General features: G+C 39.5%; 1 protein-coding gene across 1 annotated transcript in view; it reads right to left on the bottom strand.

Moving 5' to 3' along the window:
• Positions 1 to 19,693, bottom strand: part of LOC145518095 (uncharacterized) — a 574,529-nt gene that overhangs the window by 330,952 nt on the left and 223,884 nt on the right. Inside the window, exon 3 of the mRNA XM_081521690.1 lies at positions 3,807 to 3,869. The gene's annotated coding sequence lies outside the window, so the exon portion shown is untranslated. The remainder of the gene's footprint in view (positions 1 to 3,806; positions 3,870 to 19,693) is intronic.

Raw genomic sequence — 19,693 nt, 5'->3', positions numbered from 1 at the left:
GTTGACGTGAAGATTTTATGAGTCAATAGGTATAAAGTAATGCAAAAGTCCTTGGTACAGAGTAAATGCTCAATTTATTATTGTTTTTGAATGCTTACTATATGCTGGAGACAAGGAGAATGCTGCACTTGAGTAATTAAATAGGACAATGCTTGTACACACGTTATCTCGTTTAATCCACATAGTAACTCTGGGATGCAGCTGCCTCCATCTTGCTTGGAGAAATTTGCTCAAGGTCACACCGTCAGATAGTGGTCAAGTTAACGCAGCAAAGGTCAAAGCCAATGAAAACAAATCTGTAGTGATCTTAACATTTCTTCATAGCCTTTCTTTTCTCAGATTTCTCAGAATATTTTAGTCGGTTCATGTCATCTACTTAATCCACTCTCCAGAAATCATGTGATTAGATCTGAATCTCAGTCAGTCTTGTCCTTGATGCCACTGGGAACTGAAATCCTTTCATAGAATATATATCAATATAAAGCTTGATTCTTCCAGAGCTCTGTGAGCCATCTTGATTTTGCTGATGAATAGCTGTTCCAGCGTACACTGCAGATACTACTTCCCTGAATTTTTTTGTTTGTTTGTTTTATTCAAAAGAGTTTGCACACTTTTATCCTTTTGAGAACAAGATTTTCTGCAAATCCATCTGAGACCTACAATATATGCATGTGGATTTTGTTCTGAAAGTAAATGCACCACTCTGCCCTTCAGCTTTTTCCACAAAGTCTCAAGTGTATCAAAGTTTGTTACCTCAGGGGTTGAATGCCACTTTTATATCATCAAATATTTATCCACATACTTTTCAAAGTATTGTCACAGAAGTATTTTCTCTGCAGCAATATTTAACTTTCAATATTCAATTAGATGGTTAGTCGTGTTGTATTTATTTCACATCATATCACCATTGCTTCCTATCAGATGTCCTGCTCTGAGCTGAGTCAGATATTAACAGTAAAATCTCCACAGTAAAATTACTGCAGCCAGATGACCCCTGAGATGACAATATAATGGTTCAGCAAGGACTTACAGCTACTGGAGGGAGGTGTCCACATCCCATCATACTGTCTTTGAACGCCAAATGCCTAAGAGGTTGACCATTAGTACACACTCAGTAGTGTTTCATGAATGAATGAATGGCTTAAATGTTTGCCCCCCCAAAATTCACTTACTAAAAATCAAGCAAAACTAGACCACATTCAACCATTATTAATCTTATTTTTCCCCAAGAGAAGTTTCCACATATAAGAAAAGAAGACTAAGATAATAGGTTGATTTTGGTTTTTATTTCTAATGTATACAAGTAGATTTACTATTCATCAAGTGCTTATTGGGACCTAAATATCAGGAATTTTGCTGGATACTGGTCACCTGGCCAAGCAAAACTGGAAATGTCTTCCTGGCCTACATCCTGCTTATTGTCCTGAGTGTATGTGTGTGAAACCCCAGCATAAAAACCCTAAACTGCCCTTCAATGAAAGCCCAAAAAGGTCCAGGGGATGATGGGCATAATGTGATACTAAAAATTGCAACTAGAGTGACTGTAACATATTCACTGTAAAATAGTGCAATCCGTTGAAGAGACCCTGATGCTGGGAAACATTGGGGGCAGGAGAAGAAGGGGACAACAGAGGATAAGATGGTTGGATGGCATCACCAACTCAATGGACATCAGTTTGAGTAAACTCAGGGAGTTGGTGATGGACAGGGAGACCTGGCATGCTGCAGTCCATGGGGTTGCAAAGAGTCAGTCGCGACTGAGCAGCTGAATTGAACTGAACTGATAGTACCTTATATATTAAAAGAAAAAGATACGTGTCTATGCTTTTGGTTTACCACTGTAATTTGGATAACATAACATTCTAAAAGTGAAAAAGAATCTTTTAAAAATAAAAATCTTAATAAGAAGCTTAAGACACAAAAAAAACTATGATAAATCTAAGTTCTTAATCTGTTAAAATCAGTTTTTCAAAAATATATACTTTATCAATTTTCCTATAAGAGAATACAGTACTTCTTCATTAACAAAACATTTCCAAACCTTAGTCATGATGTTTGATTAAACTATTAATAATACATTCTTGGAAACCACAGACAGTAAATGATTAATATCTATATTTATAATAGAGTAGGATAACAATTACAGCAAATCTATTCAAAACACATACAAATTTTATATAACTACAACAACTGTAGGTCCTAAGGTAAAGCTGGGTTATTTAAAAAATGAATTCTAAAAGAAAATATATTTAATTATCAATATAAACACTGTGAAACAGAGTTGGTATCTTTGAAAACAGAGTCTGGTGTTTCCTTGTGTGGTTAAACACAGAGTTAAAATACAATTAACAATTTCACTCTCACACTTACACCCCAGAGAAATAAAAACGTATGTCCACTCAAACATTAGCACAAAAATGTTCATAGAAGCATTACTCATAGTACATAAAAGTGGAAACAACCCACATGTTTATCTGATGTACAGATCAATGAGGTATATCCATACAATGGAGTATTATTCAGTAAAAAATAAAAGGAACAAATTACTGACACATATTACTAATAAATGAACCTTTAAAATGGTATGCTAAGTGAAAGAAGTCAATCACCAAGGGCCACATATTGTGTGATTCCATTTGTATCAAGTGTCAAGAATGAGTAAGCCTACAGTGTCAAAAAGTAACCAAAAAGTGGTTACCTGGGTCTGGGAATAACAGAGGACTAGGGCAGAGTCTAGGGTGCAGGGTTTCTTTTACGAGTGATAAAAGTTTCCTATAATAGTGGTGATAGTTGCACAACTATGACCATACTAACAATTGACTTACACTCTTTAAGTGGGTGCACTATATGGTACATGAACTATATTACAACACAGCTGTTTTTAAAAAAGAAGAGAAATAGAAAAGTGGGTCACTCTCAGACGAGAGAGATTTTCATTTCCCTCCAGACTTGTTTAAAGATCTTGCCAAAGTGTATTGTATGTAACACACTGAATTAATATAAAGGATTTGAATAATACCAGTTCTTAACCATGCTTTACTAATTCTTAATAAAAATATGTGCTAGATGAATGCTGTTCAATATATAATTACTCTTTGCATGGGTTACAATGCTTTTAAATAGCATTCAAACACTGTAGTCTTTGAAATGAATATTCCCCTTACAGAAATACATCCTTTGAAAATAATTAAGCATACACATAATTATTTCATTTCAAAATGTTTGTTAATATTGTCTACAATAGTAAAATTTAAGACAACCAAAATGTCCAGCAATAAGCATTAGGTTAGACAATCTCACATCATTCAGTGATGTAATATGTACTCATTTAAAAAATATTGTGGGAATAATTATTGAAATAAAAGTACCTATAATACAGAGTTGGGGAAAAAATATGTTTCAAGTGAGTATATACAGTATGAATCTTTTTTTAAAGATATGCACAGAAAACTATCTGATATATTGGGGTGGCATAATCATGTAATTATGGATATATATCTTTTCTTTTGCTTCTCTATACTTAGAAGTCTTTCCTATAATGGCTATCTGTTGATTTGGCAATCCACAAGGTATTTTTCATAGCCTTTTAAATAACTAAATAGCATATTAGTTTTTACAGCAACCAGCACAAGGCACTGTGTCACTTCACAATATTTCAGCCATGAGGTTAACTCAGGTTACTCTGAAGGAAGATGATAAGAAATGGTGAGCCTGATGGAATATATACAAAATCAGAGGGACATTCTTACCTACCTGTCTTTCCATGAGAGATGAATATTCACCATGAACTGATGAATGGTACTTACCATTGCTCAGGCTGTTTTCATCCATCATTGTCGAGTCAATCCCGACCTCATACCGTCCTAATCCTGTGGGGAAAAAATGACAGACTCTGTATATCAAACAAGATTTCTAGTTGTAAGCAACAGAAAATTAGTTTGGCTCTTCTAAGCCCACAGAAGAGTCTGGAAGTATGTAGGGGACTCACAGAGGTAAGAAGACCTGCTTAGAAAACCAGCAAGAACCAAAGGGCTTCTAGAAGCCAAGATGAAACAAATTCCAGGATGGGATACCACCATCTACTACTGCCTTCATGTCCAGGTGGGAAGGTTAAAAGGCCTATCTTGGTCCTTTTCTGAATATGACCTTCTTGAAACAAAAGTCTGTGAAATTCAGGAAACATGCCTGCCCAGAGTCCATCCCTGCCTTCTTGAGCAAGCTCTGGCTGGATACACAGGACCCCAAAATTCCCTGCACAAATACCCTGAACCTATGCAGATCTCTTCACAGCCTCGACCCATTCAAGAGTGGACCACACACACGGGAGTGGCCAACATACAGCTTTATGTTGGGAAATATGAATTTCCCAAGGAGGATTAATTAAATTGACCCCAGGGTTATTAGTTGAGTGAGGATGGTCCTCTTCCTTCTGATAGAATGCGTATTTGCATCTGTAGGCCAGGGTGTCCACCTGCATGGGCACGAAGCTCCTAACAAAGCAGGACAGAGCCTGGAGCAGGAAGAGAAAGAGGGGGTCAGCAGACCAGGGCCAAGCACCAGGGTCCACTCTCCCCAAGCTTTCAAAATTCAGCCCTCAACTCCGAGGGCTCTCAGAATTCTAATTCAGTCCTGGCCAGATGGGTTTTAATGAAAATTTGTCAAGGTATAAGAATAGAAATACATTATTAAGCAGTTCCTTAGATGGATTTACAATGTTTAAATATTTAGTTGTACAGGATGTGGGCCACTGTGTACCGCTGGGCCTAGCAAATGCTGCTGGCAGCAGACACAGCTCACAGAACTATATTCTCATCATTCCTTTATCTTTGTAATTTTTTTTCTCAAGATTCATTTTGCCTCAGATTCAATTAAATTGGCTGAGACCAGGTAATGAGCTACACACTTGCTGCCAGGCACTAGGAAGAAGGGGGCCAGGCCCTTTATGGTTTTCATGGTGGGGGGCGAGGCCCTGTGACCCACAGGACCACAAAGGACAGTGACAGCCCACAAAGTTCACGCGAGGCAGCCAAAGGAACCAAACACAAACAAATACACATTCTGTCAAGAGGGAAGAGGACCATCCTTACTCAGCTAATAACCCTGGGTCAATTTAGTTAATCCTCCTTTCCCTCACACATAAAATAACCATAATAATTCTTGGGTCTTGGGATTGCTGAAAACATTAAAAAGATGATTCATTGAAAAACGCTCTGGGACTTCCCTGGTAGTCCAGGGGCTAAAACTCCAAGCCCCCAATGCAGAGGGCTAGGGTTCAATCCCTGATCAGGGAACTAGATCCCACATGCTGCAACAAATATCAAATATCCTGAATGCCCCAATGAAGACCTGGTTCAGCCAAATAAATTTTAAAAAAATTTTTTTAAAAGAAAAGAAAAATGCTCTGCAAACTGCAGAGTGCTATCAGAACGATCACAGTAGTGTTATCACATTCTAGAGAGAGCTCTGATAGCTGCTAATCAAGAATTAAGAGAAGTAGACTCAAAAGGGAGACTTGACAATGATGAAGGGTGACAACAGGCATGACTGTACCTGCTGAAACATTCTTCTACTCAAACCTTTACATTTTTGTGCTATGGTTCAACCTTTCATCAGAAGGAATCTCTCCCATATAATCTGCACAATTTCCTCACACTAAATTTGCTGGCTTCATTTGGTCATCCCTATCAATCCAATACACTCTAAGCAGACTGTTAAATACATCCAAGGATTTCACAATGAACAGCAGAAATTCATTTATCATTAAAATGAAGTGCTGACACTGGAATAAGGCCACAAGGAAGTATTTACTGCTACTGTCCTGGAATTATAATGATTTCTCCACTTGGCCTTTAAAGGACTGAATCATCTGATGTATATTTGTCTTGTTTAACATCTAATAAAGATGTTTGAAATCAAAATATTAACATGCCCATGTATACATGATTATCAGAACTTGAAACGATCTTAGCACTGAGTTTACAAAAAGATAGCTTCTTGGTCGGTTGCGGGGGCAAAAGGGGGAGGTGGGGGAGGGTTGAGGAAGGGAAAGTTAGGGAGTTTGTGATCAGATCAATATATACACACTGCTACATTTAAAATGGATGGCCAACAAGGCCCTACTGTAGAGCACAGGGAGATCTGCTCAGTGTGATGCGGCAGCTTGGATGGGAGGGGCGTTTCGGGGAGAATGGATACAGGTGTATTTATGGCTGAGTCCCTTTGCTGTGCACATGAAACTATCACAACACTGTTAACCGGGTATACTTCAATATAAAATAAAAAGTTTTAAAAAGATAGCTTCTTTGTTAATTGCCTACATTCCTTATCTCTGCCGGATGCATAAAATTTTATGAGATGATAGTCATTTTCCAACTTCCCAGAATATAAGCTAAGATGTATTGGAGAGTTGAGAGGAAACTTGACATCGGGTAGGAGGTAAAAAGATAATAAGTGAAGGCTTTTGTTTTAGAAGATGCACATCCAAAGAGATTTCTGTCATAGGGGACAGAGAATTTCCTGAGAAGCTCACCTCCATGCAAAAGAGACTAAAGACAAGCATCCCAGCAATTAGAGATTACATATTCGAAAGAGTATTTGAATCAGGATGGATTTAAGACACTTAGAAAAAGTTGGGAAAATGAACACTGGACTTTGCTACTTTCCTCTCCTTTTTTTTTTTCCCTCTTTGACCTCAGAATACAGTTCTTTTCTGAAACAAATAAGTCTATGAGCTACTGACAAAATCTTATAAATGTCAGCATAAGAGCAAGCAAAGGCATGTCAATTTATTGTCAGAGTCTTGGATTAAATTCTCACTTCTTTTCCTGAATTTTCATATCTATGGTTTGGAGGAGTAATTTCAAGAGTTGTTACTAACGGTAATTAATGTCTGGTAGTATATTTTAAGCATGAGTTTTTAAATACCACTTTGTAAGGAGCAAAAGGAGCTTATGAAACTCATAATTCTTAAAAGAGTAAGGGCCTAAATGAAACAGAATGCTATGAGGGGCTAGCTGACAAATGGCTGTGTGTGTGTGTGTGTGTGTGTGTGCGCGTGCGTGTGCGTGTGCGTGTGTGTGTGTGCGCGCACGCACGTGCACACATGCGCTCAGCTATGTCCAACTCTTTGCCACCTTCTCCAGGATATCTTCTCAATTGAACCCACCTCTCTTACACCTCCTGCACTGGCATCCACCAGTGCCACCTGGGAAGGCTGACAAACAGTTATGGGGCAACTAAAGTAACTTGATCAAACCTATGCATTTTACTTGCTATGGAGCATTTTATTGATTTTGCCCAAACCACTTCAACCTCATTCTTTATGTTTTGGCTTTTTTCTAGAGATCTCAAACTCAGCATTTCTCAAGAAGAACTTGCAGACTCTCCAACAGTAAGGGCAATGTGATGTATATTATCTATTCCAGAAAGCAACATTTTATTGCGTGAGATATAACATTCAGTACCAAAGAGATCTCTTTGGTTGAGAACAAATCCTCCAACGACAATCAAGGTTCTCAGTGAGAGAGGCCTCTGTCTTTCACTTTTATCTTTCTGTTTCCCTACCCGACTCTCTTGGCCATCTGTGAAAATAGTCTTTCATTTCTTACATTGTCTTGATTTCATTCTTGCTTTTTCTTCACCTTAAACATTCAGCCCTTCCCCCAACACATGTACTAGGCACCGCTCAACACCTCTGTCCACGTTTTAACATTTTCTAAGATATTACTGCTCAAGTTGGGGTTGATGGATCATCTGCTTCTGAATCACCTGGAGTCCTTGTTAACAATTCAGATGTTTGAGCGCAATGTCAAGCTCCTGAATCAGATCAACTGAGGGAAGGCCTGGAAATCTGCAATTTAAACAAGATGTCTTGCTGAGTCTGATGCACAGCTAAATTTGAGATCAGTTGTTCTATAATTTCTGTAAATCCCTTCTTGTTCACCCAGTTCCCCAGTGATTCACTAATACCCCTAACTTAGAACCCTTATTTCCTAAACCACTTATAGGAGAAATGTATGGCATCTTGCCTGGTGATATTTCTTACTTTGCCTAGTGGTTTTGTGAATTTTCACAGTAATTTTAACTATGTGTATGTGACTTTCCTCCCAACATCACTTCTGTAATTTTGGGGAGAAATCCTGATGTCACACTAGTTTCTAGCATCAACTACAGGGCCCAAGGCAGCACCTTGTGTACATAAAAAGCATAATTAACATTGATAGGCTGACTTTACACAAGACTCAACTTGGATACCATTCTGATTTCATTCATGGGCTTCTCTTCTGCTTAGTTCTATTTCCCAGTGTTTTGTCTTGACTTGCCAGTCTTTTCACTTTATATTTCTTTGTGAGTGAGTAACCATTTATGTGATTTTCTGTGACTGGACTGTAGATGGTTATCCTGCCCAGATCCTCTCAAACTCCAGATAAGTATATACCTGCTCAGGGGACATCTCTCTTTAGATGTCTAACAGGAACCTCACATTTAACATTATCCACATATACCTCATTATTTTTTCTCCCAAACTCTGTGTCTGTACCTGAATTTTTCTGGTGAATGGTAGAACTTTCCCTTAAGTTCCTCTTGCTATTGCCCTTGGAAGTATTACCTGATGCCTCCTGGTACATATATTCTAAAGTCAGATAAATCGGATTCTGTTTGTCCAAATTCTGGCTTACCAATATCTGTGCAATCTCAACCAAGGTTTCCAAATTCCCTGAATCTCAGCTCCTTTATCTTTAAAATAGGTATCTGGTACTTATTCCATAGGTGTGTTATAAAGATTAAATGAGATGTGTTTACAAAATACTTAGCATCCCATTGGTTTATGACATATTTAAAGTTAATGATTCAGGCTGTGATTACTTCTTGCATTGTTTTCATGTTTTCTAAAGTCTTCTTACACTGTTGTAGGAATGTAAATTAGTACAGTCATTATGGACAACAGTAAAGAGGATCCTTTTAAAACAAATAAAAATAGTCCTACCATACGACCCAAAAATCCCACTATTGGGCAAAACCCAGAGGAAACCGTAGTTTGAAAAGACACATGTTCCCCAATGTTCCCTGCAGCACTATTCACAACAGCCAGGACAGGGAAACAACCTCAGTGTCCATCAAGAGAGGAATGGATAAAGAAGATGTGGTGCATAGATACACACACACACCCACACAAAAACACACAATGGAATATTACTCAGCCAGAGAAAAACAAATATATATTAACACATATATGTGGAATCTAGAAAAACGGTACAGATGAACTTAATTGCAAAGCAGAAACAGACACACAGATGGAGAGAACAAATGTATGGATACTATGGGGGGAAAGGGGAGTGGGATGGATTGTGGGATTGGGATTGACATACATCACTGCTATGTATAAAACAGGTGACTAATTAAGACCAACTGCATAGAACAGGGAGCTCTATTCAATGGTCTGCTACTGCTGCTACTGCTAAGTCACCTCAGTCATGTTCGACTCTGTGTGACCCCATAGACGGCAGCCCACCAGGCTCCGCCGTCCCTGGGATTCTCCAGGCAAGAACACTGGAGTGGGTTGCCATTTCCTTCTCCAATGCATGAAAGTGAAAAGTGAAAGTGAAGTCGCTCAGTCATGCCCTACTCTTAGCGACCCCATGGACTGCAGCCTACCGGGCTCCTCCATCCATGGGATTTTCCAGGCAAGAGTACTGGAGTGGGTGCCATTGCCTTCTCCGATTCAATGGTCTGTGGTAACCTAAATGGGAAGGAAATCCATGGAAGAGAGGATAAAAGTATACATGTGGCTGATTCACTTTGCTGCACAGCACAAACTAACACTACATTGTAAAACAGCCACACTCCAATAAAAAAAGAATATCTAAAAATATCCTTCCTGCTCTGGTCTTGGTTCCCCACATGTGCTTCCCCACAGCCAGCAGAGGCTATATTTAAATCACATATATGGTCATGTCAACCTTCTGCTTAACATCCTTCAATGAGTCCACAGGGCTTTCCTGATAAACTGTTAACTCCTTGATTAGCACACAGGTCCTCTCACTTACTGGGTACCCTCTGTTCCTCTAATCACCTCTTTGTTACCCTCAACATTTGCAATTTTTGCTTTAGATCCTGCTTTGTGTCTGTCCAATGAGTCATGTAGATCAAGCATCCATATATTCCTCCTGAATGTAAAAGGTGTGATGTATTATTCTCATCACTCAGATCTTGGGGAAACTTCCTTTCATTATCACTTAGATGCTCCTGTGTTATCTCTTAGCATTGTGGCTGCATGTTGGTCATAGAGCTGATTACATTTTGGTGAGGATGTGATTTGCTTGTTTACTTCTCCCAAGTAATTAAACTGTGTCTAATTTACCTTTTGATCTGACAACGCCAGACACTGTGCCTGGCACATAATAAGTGCACAATGGATGTGTGTTAAGTATGTTGGTAACATATTAAAATGAAATCTCTTCTCTTTCTCAGTTCACTGTGATTCTCCTCTCTTGCTTACTATGCTGACTCTGCTAGGATGCAACTTAGCATTTTAAGACTGGCTGAGGTGTTAGCAAAGTGGTCCACCTCTCCTTGGAACCAAGAATCTCTACCACAACCTAGCCTCAACTTAATTTTAGAAATGAGTGAAAAGGAAAAATCCTAGGAAAGACTATCTGTATTCCGGTCTCTTACCATCAAGATATAATCCACAGCACTTCTTTTAGCACATGGCAGGAATCTGCTTCTAGGTGAAAGATTCAACTGCTATTTTATACATGTGGTGCTGATAAAACTCAAAACGGGTCATAAGGCCAACTATCATGACGATGATATCAGATTTGAGGAGACCCAGGTACTTCTCTCTACACAGGATTATTCCTTGGATGAAAACTGGGCTTAGACTCCCTTTCTTTTATCAGTAGGGATCAGAGGGATTTGGGGAGTGAATCAATAGACTGCCCCCCTTCTCCTACTATATCAATTTACCTTCCAATGGAAAATAGACAATTCAGTTAAGCTCTGCATTTCCTGAACTTCTTTCAGATCAATAGTTCATTACCTGCTATATTTGCCGATATGTAAAACCTTCACGGGAGTTTCTATAATCAAATGAAAAACCTGTATTTATAGACTGTGAGATGATTAAAAATTCAAAAGGTCTTCTTCCCATTTTTATTTTTTTAGAGTATTAGCTTTGACTCTCATTCTGCTTGTCAGTTTTTCTTTAAGGAATATGCAGTTCTAAGTGCCTCTCTTTTAGACAGTAGCCTTGACATATAACACAAGGGGACCTCTCACCTTTTACAAAACAAAAGCTACTTATCAGATTTCCTGGCTTCTCAAACCACTGTTTGCTGTCAGGTGGGAAGGACTATCCTCGTGGGAGATCAAGGGCCATTAGATATAATTAACTGACTCCATTCCTTTCCTCTTAAGAGATGGATTTTAAACAACCACTACGCATGCCACCCTGGTTTGTGATTACATTCTATTAGAGGTGATGAAGCATCTTCAGAGAAAAGAGCCATCATTATGAAGTGAGTTTAAAAACAAATTCCCATGAGATCTGATAATTATCTCGTGGAGTAGAGATTATCTGCCGACAGTAAGAGGATTTATTTTGTTCATTACTGTACTCATAATAATAGCTTGCAGCATGATACCAAAAGACAAAAGGGCAAAGCATGAGTCTCAGGAGAACAGAGATCTCACCTCAGTTCGGTGAAGGAAATCAGCCACAAGAAGACAAAAACTAAGTGTAAACAACCATTGTTCTCTGGAAGATAACTTGGTCAACTTTCAGTTATCTTTCATGGTTTGTACGGATACAATTAAACAGAGTAGCTCACAGTTAATATGGTTTAGTATCTCTGGTTTTCATTTCTACATGCCGTCTACGCATCAGCAACCAAAGCACTTCATTATCTCCCCCAAATGAGAAAAGCAGTGATGAGAAAATCCACTGAGAAAAGGAAAGCAAGAAAGAGAAACAGGGTACAGAAAAGGCCAGCTTAACCCAGTAACTGTCATCAGGGAGAGAGGCGATTATGATTTAGGCATTCTGCAGGGGATAGGAAGCCAGGGACAGCTTTGAGCAGAAGGCAGGAGGAAAAGCTGAGAGTGGCACTTCAGCACTTTGATTAAAGCACATTTCCAAACACTCACATTCATCCATATGTTAAAGAACAAAATGACATCCTCAAGCCAAACATAAATGCATTGCGTACTGTGTACAACTTCAAATGAAAAAACAAGAAGAGTGGATTCTGAGACCTGTGAATAATATATAAGCACTCCCCTAAAGGAATCAGGATCTGAACACATCACAGAAATGAGCATTTTATGCCGCTCGACAAGAGCATTTGCTTCCATTCTCTCACTTTGCTGATAAAGACTGTAAGCCAGAGAAGTGACTCACCACATCATCAGAGCCAGACTGTAGGTTCCCTCCTCCTCGTTAAGTTGTGTCAAGGTTATGTTTACATTACATACAAGTTAGTAGTATGTGCTTGTGTATATACGTCTGTTGTTTTCACCTTTTTTAAGAACAGTGCTTCAGTGGTCCAGGTTTAAGCATCATATGTCCTCAAACATGAAAATGTTTAGAATTCTAGTGAATGGAAATAATAGAATAATGTTTATTGCACAGCTGCTATGTTGAAAACTAGGTTGTGACTTACTGCATTTACTCCTCAAACAACCCAGGGGAAACATCCCATTTTCCAGCCAAGGCACCAAAACTCAGAGGACTTAGGTACCTGTCACCACATTGAAGAGAAAACGGCAGAATCTGAGTTTAAACCTGGGTCATTCGGAAGCTAGTGTAGTCTTTCTTACCTCATTAGCTTGGCCTTGGAAAATTCTATTTGTGAAGTTCCTGCTTGTGTTTTTGCAAGTAAACGAGTGGTTGGAAATAACAGCATTTTGACTCCAACTTGTGACTTTTCATGAAATGACCCGCTGGCAGCAGTAAACAAGACAGAAAGTACTGCGGGCTGTCTGAAGAGTGCAGAGCAGACTCTGTCACAACTTCAAACAGCAGGCTTCTTCAGTGTCTCTCCGAACATCACGCACACTTCAGACAGTAGCCCGATTTTTCTCAAGAGAAGCCATCATGTCCCTCAAGGATTTCAAGGCTATAATCCTACAAGGACAGGAAAGATGGAAGCTGCCTTTGAAGCCTGTTCACACATGCCTGATGCTGAATTGAAGTTTAGAACCTGTTAGAACTCTCAGTATAGGAGTCTGCTAAAGCAGCTGATGAGGTTTCACTTGTGAATAATGAAAGAAACACGTCGGTCTTTGTCGTTGTTTTTCTGAGGAAAAAAAATAAACAGACTGCCCTGTATGATTTTGGAAAGAATAATTTATCAGGTGATCTCATGGTTGGAGCACAAAGGTAAGAGCTAAGAACTCTGCAACTTGGTCAGCATTATTTTTCTACCAGCAAACATCTATAGGTGTCTTCCGAAAGGCCGGTCGAGGCACTGAATGGGATTCCGCCATGGAAAACAGGTTCCAGACATAAGCTCTTTCATTGTCTTTGCCCCACACATGTAGATACTGGAAAAATCATCTTTCCAAATTAGCTGCATTTATGTTAAGATTATGAAACACAAAAAGAATGATCCAATCTAAAATCACTTAATCCCTTGAGAGCAGGGGTTCGGAAAACTTTTTCTGTAAAGATCCAGATAAAATTTCAGGCCAAGTTTGATAAATCTGTGTCCAGTTTTTCATAGTTATTGGCAGCAAAACTGTGGATATGACAGAGTCTTATTTATATTTAAGGGCAACATAGAAAGGGGATTTGGGGGACATTCGTTGCCTGGGCAGGACGGTGGATGTGGCAGTACAATGTTTCAGTACTGTTGTCTCCTTGTTGGGGGAGGAGAGGATATTTCTTTTATGCTGTCTTCTTAGAACAGATATTTAATGAGTCTAAAAGTCTTACGTGTAACACAGGTGATTTGCTAGAGAATTCAAGGGTGGATTAAGGGGCACCAGAAAGGAAAGAGTTCAGGGACACTCTACCCGGCTAACCTTGGTCTGTTCAAGGTACCCCAGCCACATCTCAATGCAGTGCTTTCTGGGGACACCAGCACCTCCTTTTTCTCTGAAGGAATACAACTCTAAAATAATTGAAATTACGAATCTTTCAGATGGAAGTCACTGTCCATGACCCATATTTCTCTTTAACCTCACATTTCTCTCTTTTGACTTGTTATACTCGATAAACTAACTGATGCTAAAGCTGAAGCTCCAATACTTTGGCCACCTGATGCGAAGAGCTGACTTACTGGAAAAGACCCTGATGTTGGGAAAGAAGGAGGGCAAAAGGAGAAGGGGGTGACAGAGGATGAGATGATTGGATGGCATCACCAACTCAAGGGACATGAGTCTGAGCAAACTCTGGGAGACAGGAGAGGACAGGGAGGCCTGGCGCACTGCAGTCCATGGCGCTGCAAAGAGTCGGAAACAACTGAGCCCCTGAACAATGACAAAACTTGGAGTAATAGTTCAGGAGGCAGTGGACTTTTCTCATACCTATACAACATCGAAACATCAAAGGCTTCATGTTATGTGACCATACTTTATTTTTTTAAACTCTACTTCTGCCACGTTGACATTAATAGTACAGAAGTTTCTTTGAATTGCATTGGAGAAGGAAATGGCAACCCACTCCAGTGTTCTTGCCTGGAGATTCCCAGGGACCGGGGAGCCTGGTGGGCTGCAGTCTATGGGGTCGCACAGAGTCGGACACCACTGAAGCGACTTAGCAGCAGCAGCATATATAGTAAAATCTTTGTTTATGAACACAGATAAAATACAAATAGGAATCCTTCTTAAAGTGCAGTCCTCCTATACAATTAAAATCAGCCACCCCACCAGGTTAAAAGCATTTTTCATTTTACAAAGGTTGAGCTAGGAGGCTCACTGACCTCACTGCCACTCATCTGCCTCGTGTCAAATTTATTTCAGAGAAAGAAAGGCACTTTATAAGATTCACACATTCAAAATGCTGTAGAAAATTTTCCCTGGGAAAAAGACCAAACACAACTGGCTATGTGCTAGCTTCTATTTGACTGTATCAAATGTACTCAGGACACTTTTATCTTTGGGAATGAGCATTCCTGTCCCTTGCACTCTGACCTCAGCCGTGGCAGGAGCAGCCCTAAAGAAAACCTCAGTATGTGTTTCCCACCTTCTCCCGAGAAGGTTGTCTACAGGCAAAACCAGGAGAGATACTGTGAGCATTAACAGCAGGCTGGGAATGGGAAAAAGTTACTAGAGAGGAATCTGAGATGTATGTAAAAGTAGAAAGATATAGTCCCCATGGTGTTTTGCAGAAAGGGATGGAAGAGTTATGAGCTAACTGTGTGCATGGGAGCCCCAGACATCTCTTTTATGTTGCAGTACAACATAATGAACCTCCCTGACATGAGGCTCTGCTCAGTTTGTAGCTCTGCACGGGATCCTAAAGCCAAAGGCTTGGGGGAAACAGCCCTGATTTCAATACCCTTGTAAAGACCCCACCTATTAGTAGTAGCATGCATTTTTAGCTACAGAAGGCTAGCTGAGGCGTCTGGACACCATCCAAAATGTGGCCTCGCAAGGAAGCAGTGTCAGTGCCTCTGCATTGGCTCAGCATACTACCCGGGCTCAGGGTGACATGCCCTCCCAAAGCCTGAGGTGCCCTGCGACTCTACCCACCTAGCAGTTTCTTTTACAATATCTTCAGTTTCTCTTTCTCCTTTCTTTCTGTACAATAATACCCAAAATTCTTCCCAAATTTGCACACATACACCAAAACACACCCCAAGATCCTAGTGCATCTCTCAGTCTTTCTCACTTGTCTGACTGCTAAGATCTAGGTCAGTGGCCTGTGAGTATTGACTGTTGTCTCCCATCTAGGCCTCCTCAACTTCCTGTAATCAGAGTGACCTGCACACCACGCTCCAAAAGGTGCCCCTCGAAGTCACTGAAGCGTTACCTTCCTTACAATCTAGAACATTCCACGTGTTCTGATTTTCCTTCTCATGTTTTTATGCAACAAGGAGTTTCTGTCGGCTCTCTGGAACTCTTATCTCTTCTGTGACAACAGAAACAGCAAGTAGTTCAAAGTTTTTAATCCTGGACTTATATCTGCTTTGTACATACCTATGCTGCCAGTTAGCTTTGGGAGTGAACCAGGTAAAAGATGTGGCAAGTGCTCTCTTCTGAAAATCAGTGAGATTAACCAAGAACCACACCCACATGGATGGCCTCTGATACCTCTGGAGAGACATGGGGCCATGTTTCACAGCTCAGTATGACGGGTGCCCTGTGGAGGTGGGCACTGCAAACAACATGGCCATAAATATGCCCTATGCAGAGGGGTGAACTCAGATAGCACCTATGAAAGGAAAAGCCAAAATCTACCTCAAAAGCAGTTCTGGATCTGCCATAATATATACCTTACCTGGTGACCAAGGCCACTTAGGCCTATGTAAGGACTGCACATGGTCACTGAGCAAGCATGAATCACACAGAGAGAGGGCGGAGGGAGGGGAGGTGAATGCACCAGCGGCTTGATATCAACATGCTGCTACAATCTCATTCTTTACAGAATTAGACTCAAATAACAGATTTTAAGCATAGGCCATTTTTTGCTTGATTTCTTCTTTGAAACGATCCCTTTCAGTTCAGTTCAGTTGCTTAGCACTGTCCGACTCTTTGTGATCCCATAAACTGCAGTACGCCAGGCCTCCCGGTCCATCACCAATTCCCAGAGATTGCTCAAACTCATGTCCAATGAGTCAGTGATGCCATCCAACCATCTCATCCTCTGTCATCTCCTTCTCCTCCCACCGTCAATCTTTCCCAGCATCAAGGTCTTGTCAAATTGAGTCAGTTTTTCACATCAGGTGGCCAAAGGATTGGAGTTTCAGCTTCAACATCAGTCCTTCCAATGAATATTCAGGACTGATTTCCTTTAGGATTGACTGATTGGATCTCCTTGCTGTCCAAGGGACTCTCAAGAGTCTTTTCCAACACCATAGTTCCAAAGCATCAATTCTTCGGTGCTCAGCTTTCTTTATAGTCCACCTCTCACATCCATACTTGACTACTGGAAAAACCACAGCTTTGACTAGATGGACTTTTGTTGGCAAAGTAATGTCTCTGCCTTTTAATATGCTGTCTAGGTTGGTCACAGCTTTTCTTCCAAGGAGCAAGAGTCTTTTAATTTCATGGCTGCAGTCACCTTCTGCAGTGATTTTGGAGCCCAGAAAAATAAAGTCAGCCACTGTTTCCCCATTTACTTGCCATGAAGTGATGGGACCAGGCACCATGATCTTAGTTTTCTGAATGTTGAGCTTTAAGCCAACTTTTTCACTCTCCTCTTTCACTTTCATCAAGAGGATTTTTAGTTCTTCTTTGCTTTCTGCGATAGGGGTGGTGTCATTTGCATCTCTGAGGTTACTGATATTTCCCGGGGCAATCTTGATCACTTTAGGAAATGGTTGATGCCACTGGTGTTTTCTATGAATTAGTCCTACCTTCAAAGCATCCGTATATGTGAGGATTAAAACTATTACACATATTTGGTTATACTGCACAAAACAGTATTTTTCACAACACACATGTTTCCTAATTAAAATTACATGCTATTCTTTTCTCTGAGGATGCAGAAGCCTAGAACTTAGAATTATTCTTCAAGAGCATCTATGCAAAATTCTTATGAAAGATCTACAAACTTCAATTTTCAGGTCTTTTCTTCATCCTAAAAATGTTACGACTTCCTTGGAGATTTTCTCTAATATTGAACTCTGGGGCAAGAACTTTTGATTTTAAAAGTGGAAACATATTATATGGAAGATATCAGACAGTTCTATTAGAAGACTGCAAGGGAATCCCTTCCTGCTAACCAATGGTGCTAAGTTTGTCCATTCACCTTTATTTCCATTAGGTAATATTTATGTTTGTAACATAATCCTTCACCTAAGTTCCAGCAATTCTCTTTGTCAGATACACCTCTAATTTTGAACTTATTTTCAATGACCTGATCCTTTCAGAAAAAGAAAGGGATTCTGAACTTTTAAAATAAATGTCTCATTGAATTTTTTTATGTTCTTTCACTATTCTTTCCCTCCAACACACACACAAAGATGGTTAGCACGTGAGTGATCTCTTCCTGTCTTATCTTTGTGTGTGTGTTTATGTCATCAATGCTGTAAATTCATCCAGAATCCACTTTCTTTCTCAGTGGCCCTTGAAGTATGTGTCAGAAGCTGTAATCAGTATGTATTATGCTCACCCTCTTTGCGGGATGTTTTCATTTCCATGGTTTCTGTTTATGCATCTCAGCTTGTTAATGCATTTTTCCTTGTAACTTTCAATTCCTTAGAGCTCCTTACATGCTTGGCATATTTCTATATGTATCTCCCTTTACTTCCCAAATGGAAAGAAAACAATTGCTGACAATGTTGTCTTTCTTTGATCATGCATCCCTCTATTCTTGCGTCAAGAAGATCTTAAGATTCAAAAGACAAATGAAAGATCATGAAAAAATATATTTAAAAAAAGCACTGAGAGTTGTAAGTGAAAAAGCCTCTGGTGTTGTGGAGTAAAAGGAGGGATCTGATGGACACACGGTTTATGTGTATGTAACACTTGGTTATATGTGACCTGGGTTTTTCTTTAGGAGAAAAGTCCTGATTTTCACTAAACTCAAGAATCACTATGTACAGAATGAGAGGTAGAAAGAGGAAGTCAACATTCTCATGCATGGTTGGTAATAATACCAATTAGTAAAGCATTTTTTGAGTACAACTGGGCAATCTGTGTTGAAAACCTTCAAATATAAATGTAAAGTTACTCAACAAATCCCAAGATGACAATAAAGAAAGCAAGCAAAGATTCATCTATAAGGATAATCATCAAGTGTTGCTTATAAAAGCAAAAAACTGGAAACCATTTCCATGCTCAATAACAGAGGATTAGTTAAATTTATGGTGATCTGTAAAATGGAGTATGAACCAATCATTTAAAATAGGAGGCTTTAACCTTCAGGATCTAATGTCTGATGCTCTGAGGTGGAGCTGATGCAATAATAATAACAGAAACAAAGTACACAATAAATGCAATGCAATCATCCAGAAACCATTCCCTTCTCCCCAGTCTGTGGAAAAACTGGCTTCCATGAAACCAGTCCCTGGTGCCAGAAAGTTGGAGAACTGCTGATTCAAAATGATGCTGTATAAAACTAATGATATACTGTAGGATTATTTGGAAAAAGCAGACTTTAAATATCTATTTACAATATGATTCTACTTAGTAAATACACATAAACATATAAGTGATAAATACAGTATATTCTTCAAAATCTTAATAATATTTCAGAGTAACCACAATTTCTATTTTCTTCCTTTTGACTTTCTGAATTTTCACAAATGAATAACAATATACATCTTAACTTTTCAAATCTTCCTTTAAAATTAAATTTCTTTAGAAATAAGACTGGCAAGGATGAACATGAAAAAAAGGTAACTCAATGGAAGGATAAAGCTGGGACTCAAAGTCATGCCTGACCAATCTCAAAATTCAACTTTCTTCCAGTTCTCCTTCTGTTATAGACTTAACATTTGCACCCCACCCCCCAAATTCATATGATGAAACCCTACCCATCAATGTGATGGAATTAGGAAGTAGGGCCTTTGGGAGACAATTG

Source organism: Giraffa tippelskirchi, chromosome 8 (genome assembly GCF_054371585.1).
Source record: "Giraffa tippelskirchi isolate mGirTip1 chromosome 8, T2T-mGirTip1v1.2.pri, whole genome shotgun sequence".
In the NCBI taxonomy this organism is placed as follows: domain Eukaryota; kingdom Metazoa; phylum Chordata; class Mammalia; order Artiodactyla; family Giraffidae; genus Giraffa; species Giraffa tippelskirchi.
Note: the sequence above shows the minus strand (reverse complement) of the source record. Positions and strands in the feature narration are given on the sequence as shown.